Source organism: Monodelphis domestica, chromosome 4 (assembly GCF_027887165.1).
Source record: "Monodelphis domestica isolate mMonDom1 chromosome 4, mMonDom1.pri, whole genome shotgun sequence".
Lineage (NCBI taxonomy): Eukaryota > Metazoa > Chordata > Mammalia > Didelphimorphia > Didelphidae > Monodelphis > Monodelphis domestica.
Window position 1 is genome coordinate 434,227,213 of NC_077230.1, and position 16,582 is coordinate 434,243,794.

A 16,582-nucleotide genomic window follows, 5' to 3' on the forward strand; every position below is an offset into this window, starting at 1 on the left:
CATCCCAAAAATATTCCCATGGTCAATAAAACTCATAATCTTTGTCTTCAATATAATTCCTTGATGCTTCCCAAGAGGTTCCCAAATTAGATGTGGAGCATTTTCATTAGTTTTAGTTATATGATATAATCCATTATAATCCACTAGACTTAAGGACAAGAACTATCTTTTGTCTCTTTGTATCCCCAGACTAGCAAGGTACATCCACATAGTAGATAGTATCTGTTTATTGAATGTTTATTAGGGTGACTTCTAAAGTTGAGAGCTTAGTCATTTTCTAATAGAGAGGGTCAGTGGTGGGGTAAGGGAAGGAAGGAAACTTGTAGGTGTGAGTTACATGATGGCTAACAAGGTACATTTTGTGACTGAAAGCTTTACCTCATACATTACACTCAAAAGGTTTCACTCCAGGATGACTTTTTCTATGCCTCTTAAGATTTCCTCTCACCAAAAGTTTTCCCACATTCATTGCATTGAAATGGTTTCTCTCCAGTATGAGTTTTTTGATGACTTTCAAGGTGTCTCTTCAGATTGAAGGCTTTTCCACATTTATTACAATCAAAGGATTTTGCCCCAGTATGAGTTAAGTGATGGTTAAAAGGTATACCTTCTGGCTGACGGTTTTCCCACCTTCGTTACATTCAAAAGGTTTCATATTCCAGTATGAGTTCTCTGATGTCTAATGAGACTTTCATTATTACTGAAGGCTTTCCCACAATCATTACATTCAAAAAATTTTATTCCAGTGTTACTTCTTTCATCTCTACTAAGGTTCTCCCTGTCACTGAAAACTTTCCTACAAATATTGCAATTTAAGTGTTTCTCTCCAGGATGAATTCCATGACTTACAAAGTGTTCCTTCAAACGGAGAGCTTTCCCACATTCATTATACTCAAAGGGTTTTCCTTCATTATGAGTTACCTGATGGTTAATAAGATAGACCTTCCTACTGAAAGCTTTGCTACATTCAGTACATTCAAAAGGTTTCTCTCCAGTATGAATTCTTTGATTAATAAAATTTTGCTTCACTCTGAAGGTTTTCCCACATTCACTACATTTATAGGACTTCTCTCCAATATGAGTTTATGGTAGAGACAATTCTGAGGGACTGTCCACCTCCATTTTCACTTTAGTTTATTTGGGTTTTTATTGTGGGGTTTTTGTTTATGGAAATGTATTTTGCATGATAATACATGTATAACCCAAATCAAATTGCTTATCATCTTTAGGATGTGGGAAGGGAGATGACTTGGATTATGTAAGTTCAGAAAACCCATGTGGAAAATTGTTATTACATATAACTGGTAAAATAAAAAGATCTCAAAAAAGTCACTAGTCACTGTTCTCTGTGTTGGGAGAAAGGAAATTGCTTTGTATTAAGCTCTTCCTTCTGTCTCTTGCATAAAAGGTAAAGAAGACGCTCAGTTAGGATTAGGTTGAATAGACACTGTTTATTGGGAATAGAAACAATAAAGGTGAGGAGATAGTAACAGAGCACCTACTACCAAGGAACAAATGAATTATAGGCTCAAGCACTGACAACTCTAAGAGGAGTGTGAATCTTGAAATTTCTCAGACTTGTGAATGTTAAAAAATTCCCCATTGGGGAATTCTCCATTGGGACAATTCCCTACTGGGACCATTCCCCATTTGGACAGTGAGAACTCTATTTAGCTCAGAAATGGGAAGACCTCTACTCCACCCGTACTTAAGCCTGCTTTAGGGAAGAAAACTCCTTGCTGAACAATGAAAAATACTTACACCCATACTTAAGCCATGCCTATTTTTAGAATTAATACAAAGGGGTGCTAAGTACCTATAAAGGTCAGGCAACTTGTGAACTTACAAAGAGCAAAGAGGAAAAAACTTACTCAGAGATTCTAGCCTACTCAGGTGTGGATTACTAAAAGGATTAGTCTACTCAGGTATGAATTCAGAATGGGCTGTCCTTTGGAAAACGTCTACTGTGATTGGTAGATGGAAGAACTTAGGGGAGGTGACATAGGAGAAAACCCCCTATATAAGAAAAGGACAGACTGTTGAAGAAGACAGGCTCCTGAGAAAGGTCTCTAAGGAGGTTGTTGAAGGACAATCTCTAAGGAGGTCTCTCAAGGGAAGCTGACTCTGGCTGGAACTCCCTCTGGGGAGACTCTGTCCCCCTGAATCCTCGCTTGAACAGATCTTATGGTGATTAAGGACTGACTGATATTTTCTTGTAGGGCTTAGGCCTGGGTTGGCCAGGGCTGCCTGGGCCGGCCTATTCTTTTCTCATTTATTTCCTTTCTCTCTCTCTCTCTCTCTCTTTCTTTGATTCCTCATTGTATTATTAATTAAATTCTCTATAAAACCCAGTGGACTTGGGTATATTCATAATTGGGAATATTTCCCTGGTGACCACCTTATATTTGATTTAAAACAAGACACTGTAGTGAAAACATATTCTCTGTGGTCACAATTTACTCATCCACTCTTATATCTACTACAATTTATATCTTCCACTATTTTAATCCCTACAGTTTATAACCTCAACTATTTTAACTCTTACAGTTTATGGCATCCACTCTTTTAAATCTTACAGGAGTCACTAAAAATAATACACTGGGGGCAGTGCCAAGAGAGCAGAGTAGTAGGAAGCAGTACAACGAGCTCCCCTGAAAAATTCCTCCAAACAGATACAGAAAATGCAGCAGACCAATTTCTGATGGGGAAGTCCAAGGGCAAAAAAAAAGCACAGTGAGATTAAAAAAAACACCAAACCCTTATCTCCCATCTTAGAGTCAATACTAAATATCGGTTCCAAGGCAGAAGAGTGGTAAGGACTAGGCAACGGAGGTTAAGTGACTTGCCCAGGATCACACAGCTAGGAAGTATCCAAGGCCATATTTGAACCCAGAACTTCTCATCTCTAGGCCTGGCTCTCTGTCCACTGAGCCACCTAGATGCCCCTGAGAGATTTTCCTAGGCCAGACCAGCATAGAGAGACAAAGAAGGCCTCCTGGCAGCTTTGCTGACTACTACCCAGTTCCTGGTCACAGATCCCAGGTGGTCTGAGGAAGAGACCCCTTCCCCTGCCCCAGAGCAGGTGCTTGGCTGGGCACCCACAGAGAGGCAGGTTCAGAAGCAGGCGGCATCTATGTGGCTCAGAAGAGTGTCTCAGCCTCTAGCCTAGTCTTCGGCCTGTAGAGGAATGACCAAATGTAAAAAATAGACTCGAATACAGGACTACAATCCCCATGAGCCTTTGCTCCACTTCCCCAGAATGCCTTGTAATCTCACCTGGGCCGAGATCGAGAAGGTATTTAAGTTGATTCAAAGGCTTTTGAGGCTCTTCTTTTGGACTTCCGTTTTAGAGCAGAGGCGTCTCTTCCGTGATGTGTTATTTTGTCTAGGCCTCTGGCCTAGGCACATGTTTCTTACTTGTATATTCTTTAATCTTTAACCTTTAATAAACCTCTAAAAAATATAATACTCCTTGCAGAAACTAATTTCTACCTGCCTCAGTCTCCCCAATATTCCTAAATTTTAACTGTTACACAAGGCAGCAATCCCAGACCAAGGGAAGTCTATAGTCCTTTATCTCTGAACCATCAGGGCTTCCCAGCTAGGACGGTGCTGCTCAGACACAAACCAGGTCAAACTGGGGAAACACAAGCAGACTTTGCCCTCGGTCAGACCTCTTTGGGAACAGTGTTTCCTTGCAGGTTTCCAGCCTGAACTGTCCATGTTATCCTGGAACAATATCATGACTACTCAAGGAGGCTCAGCCCAGACTTTCCTTCTAGCAGGGCACAGAGCCCAGTCCTAACAGCACATATGATGGGAGGTAAGTTGTAAGAATGAGCAAACAACAAAAGAATCACACTCCAAAAGATTGGATGGTAATAAGGATGCTCAAATATGCCCAGAAAAGAATGACTCCAAAATATTTACAGGTTAGTATGTAAAAATGGATTTTTAAATGTTGTCCTGAGTGAAATGACCCAGGAAGAAACTGGAAAAGAAATGAGCATCACGGAGGAAATAATTTGAACGGGAATTAATAGCTTGGCCCGAAAGCTATAAAGCCTTGCTCAAGTAAGAAATTCCCTAAAAATTAGAATGGGACAATAGAAGTCAATGACTTCATGAGACAACAAGTAATGAAAACACAGCCAAAAGTCTGAAAAAATAGAAGAAAATGAAAGGTATCTCACTGTAAAAAACAAGTGACTTAGAAAACAGATTGAGGTGGAAAAAACTTAAGAATCATTAGACTATCTGAATGCTATGACCAAAAAATGTAAAAAGAGGCTAAACATCCTATTTCAAGAACTCTTAAAAGAAAACTGCCCAGAGGCAGCAGGGTGGCTCAGAGGATTGAGAGCCAGGCCCACAGATGGGTCAAATCTGGCCTCAGACACTTCCCAGCTGTGTGACCCTGGGTAGATCACTGAACCCTCAAGACCTAGGCCTTACCATTCTTCTGCCTTAGAACCAATACACACTATTGATTCTAAGATGGAAGAATGGTAAGGGTCTAAAAGGGAAAAAAGAAAACTGACCAGAGATCTCTCTTAGAACTAGAGGGGAAATGAGAAATAAGAAGAATCTACTGATCATCTCTTAAGGAAGACCCTAAGTCCCAGGAACATCCTAGCCAAAATTCAGAGCTTCTAAGTCAATTGTAAATGACTAGAAAGAATTCCAGTACAGAGGAGTCAGTCAGGATCACACGTGACTTAGCAGCCAGCACTATAAAGGAATGGAAAACTTGGAATATGATCTTCCAGAAGACATGAACTTATCACTGAGAACAATCTGAATATAATCCTACAGGGGGAAAAATGGATTTTTAATGAAGGAGTTCCAAGTAATTCCAAGTAAGATGAAAAGACTGGAGCGGAATAGAAACTTTAAAGTTTAAATACAATTAAGAGAAACATAAACAAGTAAACACGAACATTCATAAGGGACTAAATAAGGACAAAGTGCTTACTTTCAAAAATGTGGAGATGATTCATGTACCCACGCTGGATTCTATCAACTGAGGGGTCACAGAGGGAGTCTAATGAAACAGGAAAACAGAGTGGTTCTGTCATGTCTTGATGATGATAGAAGAAAGGAAAGCGTGGGAAAATTTCCTTAGACAATCAGGGTACACAATATATTCAAACCAGGAGGAAAGGGTGAAGGGAAGGATTGATACTAGAACATCATTCTTATTTGAACTACTCAAAGGAAGAAACATGGGCACACCGTTGGTTCAAAAATACATCTCAATCTAAGGAAATGAGAGAGAGAGGAAAAAAGGGAAGAAGAGAGAATGAGAGAAGAGAATAGAGTTTAGCCCTAAGGAAAATAAACTCTATGGATGTATAACAATATTTGTAACTCTTTTCTGAGATGGCAAAGAGTGGGAATCTGAGAGGGTGCTAATCAATGGGGAAAACCAAATTATGTCACCAAGTCAATAAAATTTATTAAGCACCTACTATGTGCTAGGCAGCAGTGCAGTTGATAGAGTGTCAGGCCTAGAGTCAGAAAGACCTGAGTTAAAATTCAGCCTCAGACATTTACTAGCTATGTGACTCTGGGCAAGTCATTTAACCCTATTTGCTTCCGTTTCCTCATCTAAAATGAGCTGGAGAAGGAAATGGCAAACCACTCTAGTATCTTTGCCAAGAAAACCCCCAATGGGGTCACAAAGAGCCAGATACAACTGAAATGACTGAACAACTACATGTCTGGGAACTCTGATCAGAGCAACAACCACCTGATTTTAGGGGGCTAATGATAGAACATGTTGCCTACCTCCTGAAGGAGAGGAGAAGAACTTAGGACCTCAGAATGCAGAATAGGAAGGCATTTTTTTTTGATATAGCCAGTGCAGAGATTTGTTGCTTGACTTATGATGAAGTTTTGTTTTCCCTTCATTCTCAATTGGGAGGGGCACTGGGGTGTTAGGGTGAGACGGTGGGTTTTTACTGTTTGAAAAAAAAATTTACAGGAAAAGAAAAGAATACACTCACTGAAAACAAGAATTATACTCTGCAGGACAGAACAATAGAAAATCACTGAAAAAAGACCCGGAATCTAAGCACATACAGGTTGATGCGTCTGAGTGAGCACTTGCAGAAGCTTGGTTTGCTTTCCCCCAGTTGTGAAGCAAAAAGGAATGTGCCCAATATATTTCTGAAGTCTTAAAAATAACTTCCTAAAATGCTGGAAATGGAATGAAGAAGAGTTAGAAGCCATTTGGGGAGTAGAAGCTTCATTTTAAAAATTTTAGTTTAAAATTCAGTATTATTTTCAGTTCCAAATGCTCTCCCTCCCCTCCATCCATTGGGAAGTCAAGAAAAACAAAGTCTATTGCAGATAAGTAAAGTCATGCAAAACAAATCCCCACATTTGCTTCATCCAGAAAAAAAGAAAGAAGAAAAAGAAAAGAAAAAGTCCTTCAATCTGTACTATGAGCCCATCAGCCCTCTCTTTGGAGCTGGACAGAGTATCTCATTATCTTCCTTTGGATGTCTGTCATGGTAGATTTACTCCCAGAAATTATATGCAAATATAGTTATTTTGAATGGAATTTTCCTCTTTCCCCCTATCTTTTCTACTTTTTCTTAAATAACAAGAAATATCTCCATGGGAAGTGGAGGAGGAGGGCTATCTTTGGAAATGACTGAATAGGGATAGGGACTGATCTCTGATTTAATTGGCATCAAGAACGCTAAGGGAGGAAACTCCCTCTACCAATGCAGCTGGGTAAAGGGAGTTTACTTTGAGACAGCTTAGTCTAGAGAGTTCCCTAGAACCCTGAAAGGTTAAGAGTGAACATATTTCTGAGTGAACATATTCAGTGGCAGGACTCAAACCCAGGTCTTTCTGGCTATGAGATCAGATTTCTCTCCACCACAACATATTACATCTATGCTGGAAATAGCAGTGATACAAAACTACAAGAAGGTTCTCCTCTCTTTTAAACATGTGGCTTGAGATTCTGATAGTTATGCAAGAACTTGAGAGTGGGGAGAAGGGGATCTCTGTTCACCTCCAGCAGCAGCAAGTGGTAGTGAAAAGTATGTGCTGGACTAGAGAAGCCTCAACCTGATCTCAAATCTCTGGCCATCTGTGGCTCTGTGTACAGGTGATCACACAGCAATCCTGAAATGGAATTGTAGGAATTAACTTGTTAATTAAATCAAAATGACTTTTAATAGCTTTTATTTATAAAAGATGTGGAAAGAGTGAAAGTAGAGAAATACAGAAAGTTAGAGAAGACATTTGGCCTATCTATCTAAATATTTCTCCTGTGTTCAACTCAGCCAGGACTTGAACTTCAGCCAGAATTAAATTCTCTCCAGAAGAAAGGAAAGCTATTCACTCACCCAAGTTCCCTCCAAAAGGTAGGTCAAGACAATGACTCAAGTTGAAGGTGATGATGACCTGTTGAGGGTTACTCCTCAAGCTGACTTATCTCTGAAGTCAACTCTGAAGCCAACCTCAAGCTGACTCTCCTCAGAAGATCATCCCAGAAGACTATCTCCAGGAGACAGTCCCAAGCTGAAGGATTTCATGGTTTTTATGGTGACTTCTTGTCCCTTCCCTTCTTCACAGGGACCAATCACAGTTTCTGAATTGTCTAGCACTGCCCCGGGGGAGGGGGGCAGTGTCTGTGGGATCTGCTTCTTACCCTCTGGAGGCATAAATTCTTATCAAAAGAGTTCACAGATTCCTGGCTGATTGAGTTTCTAAGGGTATGAATTCTTTAAGTGGTTTGTGAGCTCTTCCACCTAGTTCAAGTTTTTGTATAAGATTCAATAAAATGGTAGACAAAGGAAAGTTAATCTTATCTTTACAATCTTGGTGAGGTACTAAGTAGGGGTACTTAAGTTATTGTCAACCAAGTGTTAACTCAAAATAGACAAAGAGAACAAAGAATTCTCTTTTCACAACTCCCCCTGTGATCCTATGGTAATCTCCAAATGGATCATTTTACATAATCAGCTTATACCCCTATAGATTTCTAACTACAGATGCACACAATATTCTAAGAGGAAACTACAATAATTAGAAATAAGAGGGAAATGAAAGAGAAAGAGAGAGCAAACCAATGTTTGCTAGGCACATTGATAATAAGCTGATTAGGGGGCAATTCCCTTTGGCATAAGAGTTTACATTTAGAATAAATGTGTTCAACCCCCATAATTCAATCATTTATATTCCAAAGTTCGTTCTGGGTCTTCTTATGCTGTGAAGGTTTCTCCAGGCATCTTCATGGCACCCTCTTCAAACAATTCATCTTTAGATTCAAATCATTTCTTTTCCTGAAATATTTTTTTCTCAAAAAAATTGAGAATTATACAGAATGTTTCCAGCTCTGCTGCCTATATTGAGGATGCAAGTGGTCCTGGAGAAGTTGCACTCTTAAGCTACATGCTCGGTCCATATCCCAGGAGAGTTGGACTTTGAGCCAGTTTTTGACCAGGGCAGATCCAAGGTTTAAGTAAAATGATGTTCAAAAGTCCCATTAAGTTTTTAATGCAAAGAGACTATAATAGGAAAGATGCGTAACGATTGCATGTTTGAATTATCTGTCAATGTGTGCTTCTGAATTTTGTTTTAAGCATTTTTATTCTGTGAATGAAATAAATGGTGGCCCTATACCATATCTCCCTTGTATGCTGAATACCTTTCTCGAAGGTATCCTTTTCATCACTTCTTTTGGGGAGACCTAGATTTGTGCCAAACTCATGTTGCCTGCATTTCACTTACTCACCTGGACAAGTGGCCCTTGGCACTTCTCCTTTGGGCATTCATGGTGCTTCTCCTCTTGCCCACATGGAGATTAAAACCAGTTTGGAAACAGGCGGCCCTGTTCACAAGAATGTACATGGGGAAGTAGTGAGAACTGTAAAACATCTCAAAGCTCCATTTTTTTCATGGAAAAGGAGCACAAGAGATGGTCCAAAGGGCCTTTGAAACATACTCTGTATTGTAACTTGATGGAGAATGATTCACTCATCTAATGTAGACGCAAAAGGAAAACCCATTCATTTCGCCATTGTTGGAGCCTTTTCCACCTTCAGGTTTCTCCCTTGAAATCTTAATCTTGTTTTTACAAAATCACGTAATTTCAACATTAAAAAGGATCTCCAAAAGACTATATATTTGAACCCATAGTGGAAGTACATCCTCATGATACATGATACATGTGCTCATTCACTTTCTGATTGGAAGTATTGGAAGGGAGTTGATATACTCTTGAGTAATTGGGAATTCATTTGTCCTCTTGCTGTCTGGGTACCACCTCAGGTATGTGTATGAGGCACATACCTGTGTCTTGGTTTTATATAAATATAAGATGGTCGCCAGGGAATATATTCCCAATTTATGAATATGCCCAAGCCAACTGGGTTTTATAGAGAAATTTAATTTATAATACACTGATTAATCAATAGAAAAAGAGAGAAAGTAAGAAAGGAATAAGAATGAAGGGCCTCAAGCCAATAAGGCCTAGACCTCAGTCCTAAGAGATAAATCAGTCAATTGGTTTTATCACTCACCCAAGATCTCTCTAGGTAAGGCTTCTCATGCCAACCTCAGGCTCTACCTTCAAGAGAGCCTCCTTTCAAGAAATGTTTCCAGAGAATTCTCCTCTTGACTCCTCCTGAGTTCACCTTCCACAGCCTCCTTCAAAACCTCTCCAGGAGTTCTCCCTCCACGACCTCTCCTCTCAGACCTCCTTCAGAGCAACAACCTCCTCAGAGCAAAACCTCCCTCCTTAGTCCTCAGACCCAGCTATCTTTAAGCCAACCATCTAAGTTCCCTCCCCTCAGTTCTCCCATCTACCAATCGCTGTCGATCTCTCCCCTGTACCAATGGTGGCTCTAGCTTAACCCAGGACCGCCCAGAGGTCTGCCCCCTTTGCACATGTCTGTTGAAGGTCATATTCTCAAATAATTAAATCTTGATCTTTGCTGCAGCCCTTCCTAAATCCTGTTACTCTGAGTAGGGTGGAGATTGTAGTTTCCAAGACCTGTTTCTGTCATTCCAAGTATCTCTATTGTATCAATTCTAAAATCAATCATGACTCAAAGAATTTCCTGTTCTATGCTTAAGCATAGGTCAAAGCCCTTTCCATTGTTTAGCAAAAGGTTTCTGTCCTAAAGCAGTCTTAAGTAGGGAGGAGAAGGATCCTCCCATGCCAAGGAGTTTCATATTCCAATAGAGTTCTTACTATCAGTAGGAAATTTTTTCAAGTATGAAATTTCCCAATGGTGAAATTTCCAACATTCATAAGTCTTAAGAAATTTTAAGGTTTACAGATGTTATAGTAGGTACAGTGTGAAGTGTGATATAGTGGTCAAGATAGTTGATATGATCCCAGGATGTATCAAGAAAGGCAGAACTTCCACTGTTCAGTTCAGGACACCATTTTATTTTGTTTTTTAAAAACCTTCACCTTCTGTCTTAGTAAACTCTAAGACAGAAGAGCAGCAAGGGCTAGGCAATCAGGGTTATAAGTGATTTGCCCAAGGTCACACAGAAAAGGAAGTATCTGGGACCTGATTTGAATCCAGGTCCCCCTGACTCCATGCCTGGCTCTATCCATTGTGCTCCCTAAGTGCCCCTGGACACCTTTTTAAAAGAAGACACTGATTATCTGAAGCATATCCAGAGGAGAAAAATCAAAATGCTGATGGTCCATGAGTTAATGTTATATGATGATCAATGAAAGGAACTGGGGATGTTGAGCTTGAAGACTTAGTCCTGGGGGTTAGGAAGGGATGATATTAGAATTGTCTTTAGGTATCTGAAGAGTTGTCATACAGAGGAGGTATCTAGAGGTCAGGACCAGGAGCAATGGGTGGAAGATGTAATGAAGTCAGTTTGGGTCTGATGTCAAAGAAATGTCTTAACGATTCCGACATGGCGGATTTTCCTTCCCTAAAGGTGTCTGAGCAGAGAATAACCACTTGTCAATATGTAACTGTTGGGATTCTTTTCATACATGAGTTGAATTAGACAGCTGCTAAGGTCCTTTCTAGCTCTGTAATACAGCAATTCTTTTGCATTCAGACCTGGAATCAGCTAAGGTATCCCCCTGTTTCCTCAAATTCAACTTCAGTGTCCATCTAGGCTTAAAAAACTGCATGGCAGTGTGAATCTTAAAACTGCTCAAACTCTACCTTGGAAGATTTGGTTAAGCTATTCCCCATTTAAACAATGGGGGTACTTCATCAGGAATGTATGGGGAACCTTAACATTACTCCACCCATACTTAGACAGTGCCTTAGGGGAAGATAAAGTTGTAAACTCCTTACTGAACAATTAAAAAGTCCCTAACTCATACTTATAGTGAGGCCAAGCCCTTAAGCTAAGTCTATTTTTATATCTAATACAAAAGGGTGCTAAGTACCTATGAAGGTCAAATTAATCACTAAAAGGTCAGGCAACTTACAAAGGGCAAGTTTAGCAAGAGGTGTGAAGTTTTAGTCTACTCAGATGTGAATTAAGAATGGTCAATCCTGTGGAAAGTGTCTACTGTGATTGGTAGACGTGACAATTTAGGGGAGGTGACATAAGAGAAATTTCTCTTTAAAAGGAGCTGGCTCTCTCAACTTAGGAGTTAGTTGGAGCTCGGACTAGTTGGAGTAGCTGGGCCTCTGAACTTAGTTGAGTTTGGAAGCTGAATTGGAGGGTTTCTCTGAACACTAGAGTTTGCTTGGGACAAAATCTTGTGGTGAGTGGATAAAAGACTGACTTAGTTTTCTCTCTTTTCCTACTATTTCCTCTTACTCTGTCTCTCTCCCTTCCCATAATTCCTTCATTCGTATTAATTAAAATCTCCATAAAATCCAGCTGACTTGGGTATTTCATATTTCCCATGGTGACCACTTTTTTTTTATTTAAATCAAGACACTAAAAATTATCTTTACAGTTTTGGCAATTCAAAGTCTTGAAATCCACATTTTCATGGTCACAGCAGCAAGGAGTCTCGATAAGATCATCACTTTTGCATATGCTGGGAAATACTGCAGTTCTCAGTTCTTCATAGTCACATCTCCCCAAGCCAATCAGTTCACTCAAAGATTGTCCAAAGCACACATCAGGAAGTGGAAGTAGCAGATATTCCTTGTGCTTTGCCAATAATCACACTGGGATCCCATGACGAGAAGAAGTTTGAAGGGTTTCAGTTATAATGAATCATGAAGCTATGAAAGATGTATTGAAAAACTGACTCTACTAAGCAAAGTGTTCATGGACCAGACTTATGGATATATTTCTAATATTTCACATGATTGATTTCTGAATCCATTTGAATGTATACTCTTATGTCAAAAGAGGATTGCCCTCTAATTGGTTTTTGTCAATGTGCCCAGCAAACATTGGTTTTGCTGTCTTTCTCTCTTCTATTCCCCTCTTCTATCTAAATATTGTAGTTTCCTCTTAGAAGGTGAAATTTTGTATGCACCTGCAGTTAGAAGAATTTAGAGGTGCAGGATGGTTATGTTTAGTGATCAACTGGGGAGACTAGTCCCCCAATCATCATCAGGGGGATTGTGAATTTTAGATTTATTCCACCCTGATTAGTCTAACAAAACCGGAATGTCTACACCCCTACTTAAGGATTAAGTGTTGAGAAGGATGGCCTGTGACAGACATATGCTAGCAAATGACAAATCAGAAACAACTGACAGACTCCCTGGGCTATCATAAGTCAAACTTAAGCTACCATTGGTACATGCAAGATGCAGGAAGTAATGTAAAAAACAGTCTATATATTTCGCGTCACTTCCTCTCTCCAGGCTCTTTTGGCAGAGAGGTGACTGATGGCAGTGTGCTGGGCATCTTGGCATCTTGGCATGGCTGCAGCTATTGTCAGGGTTTGGTGGTGAGCATCCTTGATACAATACTGGGAGAATCTTAGTAGCATAGTTTAGGTGAGGCATTTTCCCTGAGCTCTCTTGGAGTTTAGGCCGATTCCTTCTTTTTCCTTTACCTTTCCTAAAAATGCCATCCTCCTAGGAGGCCCCTCATTTTGAAGGAGGCCTCGTGGCTGGAAGGTCTCTGAATTCCCTTTGGCTCAGGCTAGGCCAGAGAAATCTTATACCCTTTTCCCTCTCTCTTCTTCTTAATTCCTTCCCTCTATATTAATTAAATCACCATAAAATTCCCAAACTGACTTCAGCATTTTTATTGGGACTTGAACTAATCCCTGGAGACCAACTAAATTTATATTTCAGTCAAAAACCCCTAAATTTACTCCTTACAAGAGTTGAACTTATATTATGAAGGCAATCCAATTCAAATGATTTATAAACTTTGCATCATCCATTAGAATAATCTGAGACTTATCGAAGAGAAGAATTGAAGCTCAGATCCCTGGATGAGAACTGCGGGAACAAAAACCATTGACAAAAAGTGAAAGAAATGGTCCTAAACGTGATAAAATAACTGGTCTGGTTTTCAGCAAAGAGAAACAATTGTGTAAATTCAATATAAAGTGTATCCCCTTATTCTATCAAACTCACCTCACTAGGCAAGACACCATCAAGCCATATAACTAAAATGCCACATAGGTACTTGGAGTCCTGACATACAGAAGGGGCTGGCAGAAGTCTCTGTGTGATGGGCACGTTGTCCAGAAATAAGGACTCTGGGACTCGGACCCGGAATGAAGTGAAGCCTTCCAATCAGGGACTCAGGAGGGAAAAAAATGGTTTTGTAAGTAACTGGCGAGAAGCGTGGAGGGCTTCTCCTTCTGGGACTAATGTGTTCTCTCTCTCCCTTCTCTGAAGCATTTAACACTCAGCTAGCATAGCTGGGAGCTGAAGCAGAGGAAGTGTGGCACAGCTTGGAGGCTTTTTATTTAGGGTGGCCAGGTGACCGATCTCTCTCTGTCTCTGTGTGTCTGTGTCTCTCTCTCCTTTTTACGAATAAATAATTATAAGTTAGATAGTCTCCAGAGAACTTTAATCATTTAGTACTCTGTCCCCTGTGGGGACAGAGTACTGAACCTGGAATCAAGAAGACTTGATTAAAAATTAGCTTTGGTCACTTATTAGCCATGTGACCCTGGGCAAGTCACTTAACCTCTCTGCCTGTCTTAGTTTTCTCATTAGTAAAATGGGGATAGTAGCTCCTACCTCCTAGGGTTGTGAAGATCAAATGACATAATTTTTTTGTCTTAAATTAATTAAGAATATTTTTCCATGTTACATGATTCATGTTCTTTCCCTTCCCCCTCCTGGAGCTAACAAGCAATTCCGCTGGGTTTTACATGTATCATTGTTCAAGATCTATTTCCATATTATTATTATTTGCAATAGAGTGATCATTTACAGTAGACAACCCCAATCATATCCCCATCGAACCATGGGATCAATCATATGTTTTTCTTTTGCATTTCTACTCCCACAGTTCTTCCTCGGGATGTGGAGAGCTTTCTTTCTCAAATGAAATGACTTTCATAACATATTTTGCAAACCTTAAAGCACTATTATTGTTGCTGCTGTTATTATTATTATTATTAGAGCTCAACTTACCTTAAGCCTAGGTCTCAGGAAGCTGGAAGTCATTTCCTCCTCATCTGCCATAAGGTGGTCTTGGGGAAGGACCAAATATTGAGAAGCTTCAACTGGATGAGGAGAAAGAAGTCACAGGGGAGCTCAATCCTGCCTCGCAGCTGCTAAGCAAAGCCCCATCTGCATGCACCCTGGACCTCCCACCACCAGGACACTTTGCCAAGGCAGCCCTCCACTCTAGTTCACCCTTCAGTCAATTTTCTCTCCTCCTATGCTAGCTTGATTAAGTCTTAGCAAACTATTTTTAAAAATAAATTTTCAATTTTACACCTTCAAGGAGCCAGAATTCCTGTGGGTGTGCACGTGCTGGGGATACAACACATACATAGGTAAGTAAATACAAAGCATTTTCTGGGACTTGCCAGGCCCTTTGTGGTCGCCAGACTGTTAGGGGGTAAAAATTAGGGTTGTTGACTGAATATATTATACTAGTGGTCCCCAGGGATTTAAATTCAATCCTAATAAAATACTCAAGTCAGTTTGGGATTTTATGGTGGTTTAATTACAATAGAAGGAAGAAATTAAGAAGAAGGAGAAGAGGATAAGGGTATAAGATTTTTTCAGGTCTAGTCTAAGCCAAGGGAAGTTCAGAGGCCTCAGCCAAGGGACCTTCTCAGAAAATTAAATCTAGCTCAGCTTCCAGCCATGAGGCCTCCCCTGAGATGAGGGACCTCCCTGGAGAACAGTGCCTTCAGGGGGTAAAGGTAAAAAGGAATCAGCCTTATCACTCAGCAAGGTCACTCAGGGAAGACACCTCACCTAAACCATGCTACAGAGCCAAATGCTGCAAGTGAGCCAAAATGCCGCCCAGAGCTCCCAACACCACCAAGAGAGTGATCACAGGAAGTGAGGTGAAATATATAGGCAGTTCTTTACATCACTTCCTGTGTCTCACATGTACCAATGGTAGCTTAAGCTTGGCTTAGGACAGCCCAGGGGGTCAGTCAGTTGTTGCTGATTTGTCACTTGCTAGCACAAGTCGGTCATAGGCCATCCTCCCCTACAGTAAATCCTTAAGTAGGGGTGTAGACATTCCTGGTTGCTAGAATTCTAAAGCCAAAGCAGGGTGGAGTAAATCTAAAATTCACAGACTGCATTATCAACTGGAATATCAGTAAAGTCCTTTGTAGGTGACACTTTGGATGAGCCTTGAAAGTAGTTAGGGGTTACAAAGAGGCAGCCGAGGGCAGAAAGCATTCTGTCTAGAGGGCACAGCCTCCGCAAGGGTACAGGGGGAGGATCAGGAACATCCATACAGAGAACAGCAAACTGGCCAGCATTGGGGGACTATACATCGAGGCAGAATAATGTCTCTGGCATCATTATGGACAAGAGGTTAGATTTATTTTATTTGGCCACAAAGGTCTGAATCTGCAAGTAAGGGGAGAAATTGGAGGCGAAGATTTAGGCTGGAACCAAATCAGAGATCCCCAAGAGTGGAATGGTTTGTCTTGGGAGGCCACTGAGCAAAGGCTGAAGGCACAGCCGTTGGCCATGCTATCCAGGGGACACTTTCTGGGTACACGGAGGGCCACCAGCATCCCTTCTACCTCCAGTTCTGATATTCTAGCTGCTTTTAGGTTGAGCATGTGATTCTGTGTCCACAGCTCTAATCCCGGCGCCACTTAGCGGCTAGGAAGCCCTTAGAAGAACGGAAGTCGGCTCAAGAGACCACAGCGGCCATCCAATGAGTCCAACCCAGGCAGGACCGCGAACGGCCTCTGTAATGGCCCCAGCAAATGTGGTCAGCCTTGGCTTGTACATCTGCAGTGAGGTGAACCCCTGCCTCCACCAATCAGATCCTCAAGCACGTATGAGGTGCCTACTGTGTGCCAGGGCTGTCAGCAGCTTCCTAAAGGCCTTGTACCGAGTCGGCTTCCGAGCCGCCCCGCCCCCCGCCTTTCTCCCAGCACGGACATCTCTCAGCCAAGCCCCGGCCTGGCCCGGCCCGCCTCTTCCCCCGGCCTTCCTTCCCACTAGTGCTCCAGGGCCCCGCTTGCCTTCACTTCCTC

At 41.1% G+C, this 16,582-nt stretch overlaps 1 protein-coding gene and 1 long non-coding RNA gene across 5 annotated transcripts in view; one reads left to right on the plus strand and one right to left on the minus strand.

The window, feature by feature from the left end:
• LOC100023417 (zinc finger protein 420-like) overlaps positions 1-16,582 on the plus strand; it is a 621,149-nt gene that overhangs the window by 56,193 nt on the left and 548,374 nt on the right. The gene's annotated exons all lie outside the window — the stretch shown is intronic.
• LOC130458832 (uncharacterized) lies at positions 1,432-16,447 on the minus strand. The gene is made up of 3 exons (XR_008918207.1): positions 14,532-16,447; positions 8,759-8,854; positions 1,432-7,143 (listed from the first exon to the last, which is right to left on the minus strand). It is a non-coding gene; the product is annotated as an uncharacterized LOC130458832 (long non-coding RNA).